Source organism: Myotis yumanensis, unplaced genomic scaffold (assembly GCF_028538775.1).
Source record: "Myotis yumanensis isolate MYYU_CA2020_CCGP unplaced genomic scaffold, mMyoYum1.0.hap1 SCAF_1, whole genome shotgun sequence".
Classification (NCBI taxonomy): domain Eukaryota; kingdom Metazoa; phylum Chordata; class Mammalia; order Chiroptera; family Vespertilionidae; genus Myotis; species Myotis yumanensis.
Window position 1 is genome coordinate 69,816,907 of NW_027223752.1, and position 13,192 is coordinate 69,830,098.

Here is a 13,192-nt window from a genome sequence, read left to right on the forward strand (position 1 = left end):
GCTCCTTTGTAACCGCTGTGCATCTTGAAAGGAGACAATAAAGACGTCTTTGATCGATCACTGGTGTTCTGGCTTCTGAGCTAATAAGCTACTCATTGCTACCAGCCTGTCCTCTTGGCTGCCTGCTGTGTGGCCGGGCCCTCCCTGCCCTTTTTGTCTTCTCTCTCCCCCTTTAAGGGATCATGCACAGAATACGCCCAACACGAAAAAGCTCAACACGATCCCTCGAACTCAGCCTCTCTGGAATCAAGGAAATTGTTAGCCTGCAGGCAGAGGTAGAGGAGCTCTGAGGAGGACAGTGGCTGCGGTGCTGCGGGGCCTGGACAGAAGCTGCCCAGCGGGACTTCTCTGCTGCTGGCCTGAGAGCACAAGGACAGCTGGGCAGGGCCACTCAGGGCGGACCCAGGATAGATGGCTGCTCCCCAAAACAGGCCCTCACTTTCCCTGTCCCCCATCTTCCCTCTCTGTCCCTCACCCACTTACTTCCCCCAATCTTTTATCCTCTCCAAGTCACCCCAGCTGGCCCCAGCATCTCTTTCTTTCCACTGTTTTTGTTATTTTAAGGACTGTTTTTGTTATTTTCTTCCTGTGGTACTCAAGAGCATTTGTGCTCATTCCAGATAATTTGGAAAGAACAGAAAAGGGGAAAAGAATAGTCACTGATTTCTTCTCCATCCCAGAAGAAATGTCTGCTCACATTTTGCCATATATCTTCTGGTCTCTTTTTCCCCTTCATTGTGTGCATGTGCTTTGCTTTTCTTTCTTTCTTTTTTTTATTTTTGTTTGTTTTGTTAATCCTCACCTGAAGATATCTTTTCCATTGATTTTTAGAGGTACTGGAAGGGAGGAGGGAAAGAGAGAGAGAAACATCGATGTGAGAGAGACACATTCATTGGTTGCCTCCTGCATGCGCCCTGACTGGGGCTGGAAATCAAACCTATGATACAGGTACATGCCCTTGACCGGGAATCGAACCCAAGACCCTTCAGTCCCTGGGCCAACGCTCTATCCACTGAGCAACAGTGGCCAGGGCTGTGCTTTTCTTAATTGTTGTCAATATTACAGATGTTCCCCATTTCTCTCGCCCTTTGCCCCCCTTCGCCTAGCCCACCCCAGGCCTTCACCACACTGTGTCCATGGGCTATGCATAGATGGGTATATGCTCTTTGGTTAATTTCTTCCTGTCCCCCCACCTCTGAGATCTGTCAGTCTATTTCATGCATCCATGTCTCTGGATCTATTTTGTTCGTCAGTGTATTTTGTTCATTGGATTCCACATGTAAGTGAAATCATGTAATATTTATCATTCTCTAACTGGCTTATTTCACTTACCATATTAATCTCCAAGTCCATCTATACTGTTGCAAAAGATAAGAGTTCCTTCTTTTTTACAGCTGCATGTATTCCATTGTGTAAATGTACCACAGCTTTTTTATCTACTCATCTACTGATGGGCACTTTGGCTATTTCCAGATCTTAGCTATTGCAAATTGTGCTGTTATGAACATAGGGGTGCATATATTCTTTCTTATTGGTGTTGAATATATTCCTAAAAGTGGGATCACTGGGTCAAATGGCAATTCCATATTTAATTTTTTTTTAGGAAACTCCATACTGTTTTTCATTATGGCTGCACCATCTCCACATCCTTACCAGCCCTTGTCATTTGTTGATTTGTTGATGGTAGCCATTCTGACAGATGTGATATCTCATTGTCATTTTAATTTGCATCTCTCTGATGATCAGTGAGCATTTTTTCATATGTGTATTGGCCATCTGTATGTCCTCTTTGGATAAATGTCTATTCAGTGTTAAAAATTTGCCCATTTTTTAACTGTATTGTTTGTCTTCCTGGGGTTGAGTTGTGTGAGTTCTTTATACATTTTGGAAATTAACCCTTTACCAGATGTATTGATAGGGGCAGAAATAGAATGTTGGGGTGTTATAATGTACCCCGAGAGTAAATACTCAGGACGCAAGACCAAATTAATGAATCATTTAATAAGCCAGCGACTGAGAGGGACTTATGGCTCCAAATCTCCCAGTCCCGAAATGGTGGCAACATCAGGCTTATATAGGCAAATATTACAAAGGTATCGATTACATCTTTGGGTTTGGAATGAGGAACCTGGTTTGCACAAAGCAGTTACAGAAGTGAAATTGAGCAAGTTAGTTATCTATAAAAATTAATTATAGTTTTGGGTCTTCGGATCACTGAATCAACGGAAACACATTATCTGGAGCCATTGAGGCAATTTAGAATAATTGTGCTGTCCTGGTCTTGGGACCACTGAGTCAACCGGAATGCATTATCTGTAGCCACTGAGGCAATTTAGGGTAATTGTGCTGTCCTGGTTTCCAGGTACAGAAGAATGTGCTTCGATAACCAGTAAGATCACAATCAATGGGATATTCAAACCTCCAACAATGGAGTATTCAATCGATTGGGATAGCATACATAAGTTCAGAAAAATCAAAGTAACTTTTCTATTGTTTTAGCAAGCAAATAAGTACAGAAGCCAAGTCAGCAGGGTTAAAATTTTAAACAGCAATTCCCACCAAGCATGGTTGCCACCATGCTTCAGGGGAACCAGCTAGAATTGTAAGAAATATTAATCAGGCTCTGTTAACCGTGATGGTTTTGTTCTGATTAAAGAAGGCACATTCTAACCGGGCTGGCAGCTTCACTCAGGACCTGGGAGCTCACCTGGAAGTACAGCCCTTCCTCCCCTTTTGGAGCTGCCTATTATCATGGAAAGATTAACACTTCTGTTGCAGAAACTGGAGCCAGAAACCAGAATCACCAGCCCTCGAGGACCCCAGGCTTTGCATATTACTAAGGCCTTTGAAGACCCCAGTCTTTTTGCATATCTGTAAACTGCCCATTTGCCCTTTTCCCTACTTTCCTCTGTACTTCTACCAATATAGGCAGCCGGCTATGGTGGGGTGCAGAGCAGATTTTCGTGGATGACCTGCTGCTCTCTTATATTGCCAGCAGTATTGGAATAAACGTTCATAATGATTCAACCCTGTTGGTTACCGTATCATTGGTGAAAATGTTCTCCCATACAGTGGGCTCCCTTTTCATTTTGTTGATGGTTTCTTTGGGTCTGCAGAAGCTTTTTATTTTGATGTAGTCCCCTTTGTTTATTTGTTCTTTTGTGTCTCTTGCTCTAGGTCCTAGAGTCTAGGAGATGTATCAGTGAAAATACTGCTATGTGAGATGTCTGAGATTTTAATGCTTATGTTTTCTTCAGGTATTTTTATGGTTTTGTGACTTACTTAGGCCATTTTGAGTTTATTCTTGTATGTCATTGTGTTGTTGTTTTTTAAGTTATCATTACATGGCTATCATAAAAAAAAAAACAACACAAAAAACCAAGAGAACCCTAGCCAGTTTGGCTCAGTGGATAGAGCTTCAGCCTGCGGACCAAAGGGACCCAGGTTTGATTCTGGTCAAGGGCATGTACCTCAATTGCAGGCTTCTCCCCACTCAGGTCCTGGTCGGTGCTTGAGCAGGAGGCAACCAACCAATCGATGTACCTCCCTCACATCGATGTTTCCCTTTTTCTTTCCCTCTCTCTTCCACTCTCTCTAAAAATCAATGGAAAAATATTTTTGGGTGGGGATTAAAAAATAAAACAAAACAAACAAGCAAAAGACAAGCGATAACAAAAGTTGGTGAGGATGTGGGGAAAAGGGAACCCTTGTGCACTGTTGTTGAAAATGTATATTTGTTCAGCCATCATAGAAAATAGTATAGAGTTTCCTCAAAAGTTAAAAATAGAACTACTATATGATCCAGCAATTCCACTTCTGGTTATATATCCGAAGGAAATGAAACCACTATCTCAAAGAAATACCTGTACTGTCATGTTCACTGACAATAGCCAATATATGCAAACAACGTAAGTGTCATTAGACTAATGGACAAAGAAGATGTAGTATATACACAATGGAATATTGTGCAGCCAGGAGAAACAAGGAAATCCTGCCACTTGCTACAACATCTATGGCCCTTGAGGGCATTATGCTAAGTGGAGAGAAGTCAAATGGGGAAAGACAAATACTGCATGATCTCACTTACACAGGCATACCTTGGGGATATTTCAGGTTAGGTTCCAGACTACTGCAATAAAGCAAGTGGCAATCTCTTTGCTGGTGGAGAATCTTGCCTTCAACTTGCAAAATGGTCCATCTATGAAGTTCAATAAAACAAAGCACAATACAATGAGGTCTTCCTGTATGGGGAATCTATAAAAGCTGAACTGGTAGAAACAGAGTGTGGTGGTTACCAGGGGCTGGGACTGGGAGAAATGGGGAGATGTTGGTCAAAGGACATAACCTTCTAGTTAGAAGAATAAGTTCTGGAGATCTAATGTACAGCATTGTGATCATAGTTAACAATACTGTATTATATACTTCTGATCTTAAATGTTCTCACCACAAAAAAAGAAATATTATGTGATATGATGGAGGTGTAATGGTGGTAATCATATTGCAATATATAAGTGTTTCAGATGAAGATGTTGTATACCTAAAATTTACACAAGGTTATGTGTCAACTATGACTCAATAAAAAATTGTTATCAGTACAAATTGATGCCTCTCCATCATGGAAAATTGAGGCCAACCAGAAGTCCCGCAAAGGAGCACATCCTCTCGCAGATGCTCAGGCATGGCTTCTTCCTCTGCTCCTCACCTGCTCAGTGAGTCTGCAGGTTCACTCGGCTCCTCTCTCCGCCCTCCTCCCTTCCTCCTCCTCCCTTGTTTTGTATTTATTTTTGCTTTCGCAGGCTGCTTTGGGCAGGAAGGGCAGGAGCCTGCACACCCACACTCCACCCTGTGTGCAGCTGCACCTGTCCCCATTAAGTGCCGAGGCCATTTCTATGGGGCTCTGTCACTGCTGTGCCAGGTGGCTCCCCGCCCGCCCACAGGAGACCGGGAACCTGCACTGGCTCCTACAGAAATTGGAAACTTGCTTCCTTTACAGGGTGGTGGGTCCTCCTTCGTTTAGTCGCTGCCTCTCCTGTCTGGTGATGCAGGGACTTGTGTCACTGGAGGGGATCAGTGGGCAGGCTTTCTCCTGGGCCTCCCAGGGGCATGGGGATATTAGCCATCTCTGCCTTCGTGGTTGATCTTGCAAATATTTCCTCTCTCCCCAACTAAAAATTGGCTTTAAAAAACGTACCCTTTGTGTTTTCTTCCTGTCACGTAGGAAGACCGACTGGCCTCATTTTCTCACTTCGGTTAGAACTTCGGTTAGATGAGCCGGCCAGACAGTCTCAGAGCTCCCTGATAGCTCTGCCATCCCAGGGCCCGGGATGCCGGGGTCCCTGCCACTGCTGGAGAGTGCCCTGAGATCAGGCCTGAGCAGCTCTACTTCCTGTCCCGGCCCTCCCCTCATCTCACAGCAAACCTCGGGGGTCACCCAGCCAGGCAGTTGTGCCCACAGATAAACTCTGGCAAAAGAAAAAAATTTTTTTTTTTAGTCTTTATTGTTGAAAGTATTACATATGTCTCCTGTGCCCCACATTGACCTCTTCTAGCCCCGCCCCCATGCCCCACCCTAGGCCTTCGCTGCCCTATTGTCAGTGACCAGGGGTTATGCACATATGGCAAAAGGAATTTTCAGGAGCAGGAGGCACAAACCAGGCCAGCAGCACCCTTGTCAAGTGATTGCTGGTCTTTCCACCCCCTGTGGCGGTCACAGAGACCTTGTCCTCATATCCTTTTGGCTGGTAGTTTTGGAGTCCCTGCTATTCAGTGTCATTGTGTGCTACAAAGGAGAGAGCTCTGGACAGAGTTTGGGCTCTGTCGTGGTGTGACCCTGGATCCCTCAGTTGCAAGATGATAGCAACAATAAAACAGCGCCAGGCCCTCCTTCCCTCAGAGGGTTGCAGTGAGGATCAAAGGAGAAAGCGTATTCTAAAGATCTTGGTATCATATGCAGAGGCCCTCTGATGAGTTTAATCACCTCTCCCGGGTCGCTGCCTCCATGTCTGGGGTTGGGAAGAGGAAGGAGGCAAAGGATCCCACCTGGATCTTCCAATTCTGGCTTCCCTTCGCAACTGTCTGTGGGGAGCTCTCTGCCTTCTCCTCAGACCTGGGCACTACGGAGCCAAGGACCCTGAATCTACAGACAAGGAGGCTGGAACTTGTCTAAGGCCATACTGGGAACTCATGGCAGGACCAGGATTAGGGTCCTAGAGTCTCTGAGTCTTATAAGGTCTGGAGGCCCCCCACCCCCACCTTGCTAGAGCTGGCCTGCCTGGAGGAATGGCAGGTGCCTCCACACCTCCCGACTTGAGTGTCCCAGGATCTGCTCTGTGGCCCTTCCCTGCAGTCACAGCCTTGTCTCTGTCCAGATGGAAAGGTTCTCACCAACTCCACTCGGCTTCCCTGACTCTCCTCTGCCTCCCTGACTCTGGACCCAGAGACCAGCTGCTCTGAGCAGAGCTGCCTCCCTCTCCTAGCACACTCTCTCCCACGAATGACTTGTATGAATCAAATGATGGGCTGCATCTATAAGTCAGCTCATTAGCCCCAGCCATGAAATAGGTTGTTGCTGGGTAGCCATTGGGCATTTTTCTCTCTGCTACCCCACCTCTCCAGACCTGCCCAGCCTAGCTGCACTCACTTCCTGCCTCCCCTCACAATTAAGCTTACCTGCCCATGTCCATTTCTTTTTTCTTTCTTTCTTTATTGATTAAGGTATTACATGTGTGTCCTTATCCCTCCATTGCCCCACCCCCACCCCCACTCATGCCCTCACCACCCTGGTGTTTGTGTCCATTGGTTATGCTTCCATGTCCATTTCTCCTTCCTATCTCAGCTAGTGTGACAATGGGTTCATGCCTTTACTTATTCATTCATTCATGGATCATCTTTTACTTAATTTATTTCATCAGTTAGCAGATAGGAACTAGAAAACCAACCATGCTTCAGGTACTGCATGGTTCTTACACAGGACTCTAGAGTCTGACTGTGTCCAAATCTAGCTCCACCAGTTCTTAGTGAGTGATGTTAGGAAAACTATTTAATGTCTTTAAGTCTTGATTTCCTCATCTGTAACATAGGAATAATAATAGTACCCAGCTCATGGGGATGGTGTGAATATTAGGTGGGATAATGCACATAAAGAACTAAAACAAACATGTTCATCTTGCATGGTCTCATTGACGGCCTCAATAAACAGCTAGCAAACCCCAACAATGGTGGCTCCTCCGTTGTTGGACCCCAAGACATGATGCCCTTGCTGAATAATGAACACTGTGTAGTCTTAGATAAATCAGAGTTTTAAATAATGAAGGCTCAAAGACACACAATTTTTTATTGAGTCATAAAATAAAGCGTGCATACTGGTTCATTTAGGAAGCCTACACCCCTAATTATAACTACACACCCAATTATCTAATTATTACTAAGTTTTCCTTGTTATAAAGTCCAAATAAAGGGGCTCAATTTTATATTCACGTTATCCTGGTTATCTAAAAAAAGAAAAAGAAAAAAGAACTAAAACAACATCTGGAATGTGAAAGCTATTACTAGTTCTTCTAGTAGTTTTGCTGTTAACCACTGTCATTATTAAGCACGGAGGATATACTAGTTAGACACAGGCTATGCCCTTAAAAAGAAAAGATAGGTAAGTATTTATAATGTGGAGTATGACTAGGCTAATAGAGAACACAAAAGGGGGTGCCCCTGAAAGCCTGGTGTGGAAGAGAGAGCCAGGAAGACTTCCCCAGGGCAATGCTTGAACCTGGATACAAGAGAGCAGACAAGTGAGAGGAGAACATTTCAGAGAGAGACCAACTCATTCAAGAACTCGGAGGTGCAGGAGAGCAGGTCTCCATGGGGTAACTGAAGGGGTTTGCCTGCCTGGATTCCAGGCTGGGAGGGAAAGATCCTGAAGGGCTCTGGGGGTGATGTTGACAAGTTTGGACTTGACCCAACTGTTGTATCTTGAGCAGCCTGGTTGAATTGGCATTTCAGAAAAATCACGTTGGCAACTCATTTGGAAAAAGGATAGGTGGGAGGCTCGTTAGGAGCTGCTGTCTAGGCAAGTGGAGGCTTCAGGGAAGGCAAGACCAAGGGCACGGAAAAGGGCCAGTTTTAGGAAATAATCAGGAGTTGGACTGGACAGGCTCCGTGACTGACGGGCTAAGGGAAGTCAGGAAGTTGGAGAAAATAGATGGTACCAGTTTCTCCCAGAGTGACTGGGTGGGCACTGTCCTCACTCACCAAGACCAGGGATGCAGGAGGAAGGGGAGAGGAATGGAGTTCCACTTTTATTTATTTATTTTTTAAAGTATATTTTATTGATTTTTTACAGAGGAAGGGAGAGAGATAGAGAGTTAGAAACATTGATGAGAGAGAAACATCGATCAGCTGCCTCCTGCACATCTCCTACTGGGGATATGCCCGCAACCAAGGTACATGCCCCTGACCGGAATCGAACCTGGGACCTTTCAGTCTGCAGGCCGACGCTCCATCCACTGAGCCAAACCGGTTTCGGCGGAGTTCCACCTTTTTTTAAAAAAAATATTGATTTTAGACAAAAAGGAAGGGGAGGGAGAGAGAGAGAGAGAAAGAGAGAGAGAGAGATCAACATTGATCAAGTGCCTCCTGCATGCCCCCTACTGGGGATGGAGCCCCAAACCCAGGCATGTGCCCTGACAAGGAATCAAACCAGTGACCTCTTGGTCCATGGGTTGATGCTCAACCACTGAGCAACACCGGCCGGGCAGGAGTTCCACTTTGGATAGAAGGTGGGTGACGGTGTGTTAGTGAATTCTATATACACATGTATACTTGTAAATACACTTTAAATACTGATTGGGGATAGAGAGGGTTGGAAACACAGGAAGGGAGATGGGAGCTGGTGACTGAGGTTCCTGAGAAGAGCGGACAAGGAGCCTAGAAAGCAGGGAGACACAGGGAGAAGTGTCCCACAGGAGGGAAAGGAAGGGGGAAGGGGGGGCGTTCTTCAGAGAGTCCCACCCATTGCCTATGAAGAACCCTCCCCCTTTGTGTCTCTCTTCTCCCATCAGTTCTTTTCTCCCTTACACATTCAGTCCAAGGACTAGTACTTTCCTTACTAGAATCAAGGTCACTCACTGGCATTCCCACTCTCTCATCTATTTCCAAAACTTCCACGAATCTTCCCAAGTTTTCTTCCTCTACTGCTTTTATTCAAGAGTCACCTGGGACTTGGCAAATCTTACCCAAGACAATACTTCTGACAAAAAATAAATATCAAAAAAGTCATACTAGCCCTGACCAGTTTGGCTCAGTGGATAGAGCGCCGGCCTGGGGACTCAGGGGTCCCGGGTTCGATTCCAGCCAAGGGCATGTACCTTGGTTGCGGGCACATACCCAGTAGGGAGTGCGCAGGAGGCAGCTGATCAATGTTTCTCTCTCATCGATGTTTCTAACTCTCTATCCCTTCCCTTCCTCTATGTGAAAAATCAATAAAAATATATATATTTTTTAAAAAAAGTCATACTAAAGTGACCCAGAGTGGGCTCTATGGCACTGATGTCCAGGAAGTGACTCTTCAGAATAAAAGAAAGGGCTCAGGTGCCTAGCAGAGTCCTAGGCTTGGGTCTCAATTGTGAGTTGTAGTCTTGTGGCCCTAATACTCCTTCTTGCAAGAGTGCAGCCTCTCTCCATCCCCCTACAGCGGTTCTCAACCTGTGGGTCGTGACCCCTTTGGCGGTCGAACGACCCTTTCACAGGGGTCACCTAAGACCATCCTGCATATCAGATATTTACATTACGATTCATAACAGTAGCAACATTACAGTTATGAAGCAGCAACGAAAATAATTTTATGGTTGGGTCACAACATGAGGAACTGTATTTAAAGGGCCAGAAGGTTGAGAACCACTGCCCTAGAAGCCCCATCAGCTTACCACTCCCACCTGGCTCCCTCCCTCCCAGCACAGCACCTACCAAAGAATACCCCATTGCCCAAGAGCTGTCAAAGGCCTATATAGCACAAGGCCCTGACAGTTCATTGGCCATGACACTTCATCTTAGCAGAGCAACTTTGCCAAGAAAAACCTGAGGGCAAGTGAGAAAACCAGTTGTGATCTGCCCAGTAAACAGGTGGCAGTGCAGCAGCCAGCCCCGCCTCCAGTGTCTCCTGGCATCTCAGGGATGGAAGGTGAAGCAGACACTCCAAGACCAGTTTCCTGAAGCTCCGGGCCATCCTGCTATTCCGTGGGGAGCAGCCCGAGAACTGAAGGCAGCCACCATGGCACAAGGTAGGGCAGGCCCATGGGGCTGCTGGAGGTCAGGGGCAAGAAAGACCGAGAGACTGTAGGAAGTCAAGTGAGGGTGGATTCATAGGAAGAAGGGAGCAAATAAAGAACACAGGCAGAAGGAGTAGAAACTCCGGGAACCTCAGAATTGGTAGCCCAAGAACCAGGAGACAGGAGATGCCAGCAGGTAAACACAGCCAAGCAGCTGCATGCCAACACGCTGGCTTCTATAGCCCAGTGGGACCGGGCAGGATCAGGAATTAGGGGGTCGTGGTTTCTGTTCTTTTCCACCGGCTGACCCTTTGACATTGAGCAAGTCACTTCTCCAGTTCCCAGCCCCCATGCCTGAAAAAACAAGGGGGGTTGGACGAGACAATCTTGACATTATCTTCCATCTCTAGAAGTCTCTGAATTTCATATCTTCACTTCTTCCCCTACTTCAGGTCTCTTCCTCATCTTAGCTAATCTCACCACCACCCTTCTGTCTATATCAATTCCCTCTCTCTAGAAAGAGCTGCTATGATGATTAAATGGTTAGTTGAAATCATAAGAATAAGCTGTAAAGTTCTACAAATGTAACAGACTCACCTTCATTTACTGTTTTGTGTTAAATTTTTATTTTTAAATTTTTAATTTCACAAGAAATATACGAATACACAGTTGGAATAAAATAAAGCAATAATTACAGGTAAAGCTATAGTCAGTCCCTTTACCCCCACCCCAACCCCAGCCTCACCTCCAGAGAAACCACTGTTACCAGTCTTTTGTCTATACATTTATATTCATATATATATATATGCTCAATGTAATATTAGTATGTGTGGCTTCTTTTTTTGTATATCTTTGGTCTAATCATATTGTACATATTTTTCTACAGCTTGACTTTTTTTCTCTCAACAGTATGCCTTAGGGCTCTATCCATGCCACTCAGTACCTATAGATTTTCACTATTTTCTACATTGCATAGTATTTCATATTATGGGTGTAAATAGTTTATTTATCCAGTCCTCTATTGTGGGCATTCAGGTTGCTTCCCTATTTTTAGTTATATAAGCAATGATGCAATGCAAGTTCTTATCTATGCCTCCTTGTGCTTGTGTGGGAGTATCTCTTTAGCTAGACACTGAGATCAATTACTTTAAAAGTTCTTCCTATCATTTTATTTCTACTTTATTGATCATTTCACCACATTCTTCTTGCATAAAAAGAACAAATATGTCCAATGTCAAATGTACCTCCTGCTTGAATATCTAGTGACGGGGCTGAAGGATAATCCCTATGTTACAGGTAGATATTAACTGGACCCAGATGCATCCAGAGGATGAGCTTTGTCCCCACTGCTCACTGTCAGGCAGATGCTACCACTCCCGTTGAGTAGTCTGGGTCATGTGCCCAAGCTGAACCAGGACCAGTTAGCAAGCTCTGTCTAGTCAACTGGTCTCCAAAAAGAATGAGCTTCTCATTCCACCACTGGGAAAAAGTCAAGTGCTTTCCCAACTGGCAGTGGGTTGGGTGTCCTTTCTGAACATGAGTGAAGGCTGGAAATGGGCGGTAGCTATTGGGTAATGGAAATAGCACAGAACTTGAGTCAGTAACCTTAAGTTTAACTTTGGGCAAGACATTTAATTTGTCTAAACCTTGGTTTTCTCTATGCCAAGTGTGGATGACATGGCATTTCATGCCTCTACTGTTGTGGGGAGGATTCAATGAGAAAACTGTCTTAAGGTACCTAGGACAGTGCCTATCACAGTAATCAGGCCCTCAATAACGTGTTCATTGAATCTGAAATTTGAAATAAGTACAGGGTGATTATACAAAAGACAGAGAACTTTATTCAACATAGCAAACATTTGTTAATACCTACAATGTGCTGAAAATTGTGCTTATATTTCTTTTATAAGAAACTCATGCTCATTAGCAGTCATACCCCATATTCTCTACATCCCAGCCCCTGCTAAACTCTATTCTACTTTCTGCCTTTATGAATTGCCTAGTCTGCATATTTTATATTAATGGAATCATATAATATGTGGCCTTTGTGTTTGGCTTCTTTCATTCTGCATAATGTTTTCAACTTTCATCCATGTTATAATATATTCAGCATTTCTTTTTATGGCTGAATAAAAAGTGGTATATCCAGTGTATGGATATACCACTTTCATTAATTAATCAGGTGATGGACATTCAGGTTGTTTATTTTCTGGCTGTTATAAATAATGCTGCTATCAACATTAATGTACAAATTTCTGTGAACATATGTTTTCAATCTCTTGGGTATAGGAGTGGAATCTCTCGGAGTGGACCTGCTGGGTCAGATGGTAACTATGTTTAACATTTTGAGGAACCGCTGGGCTGCTTCCAAAATGGCCACATCATTTTATAATCTCACCTGCAATATATGAGGGTTCCAATTTCTCTACATCCTCATCAACACTTACTGCTTTCTCTCGTTTTTGTTATAGCCATCCAGGTGAATAGATGGGGTGAGAGTGGACATTCTTGTCTTGTTCCTTATCTTAGGGGGAAAGCAGCTAATCTTTCACTATTAAGTATAATGTGAGCTGTGGATTTTTCATCGATTACCTTTATCAGGTTGAGGAAGTTTCTTCTAGTCTTAATTTGTTGAGTATTTTCATTATGAAAGAATGTTGGATTTTGTCAAATGTTTTGGTTCATATTTCTTAAAATCTAAATACAGATGAGACAACACAGCTAGGTCTCTATCCCCATTGATTTACATCTAGTGGTGGAAAACAGACAAGAAAGTAACTGCAAAAATATCTGAACATCTCATAATGAGCCTAAATCTAATAGACTCTCAGTAAAATTTTGTTGATATGAATGAACAAATGAGCATATTAACTTGTCCATTAAGCAGTTAAGGTTCCCTGTGAGTGATACAGTTACATGCTGTAGATCAAGTG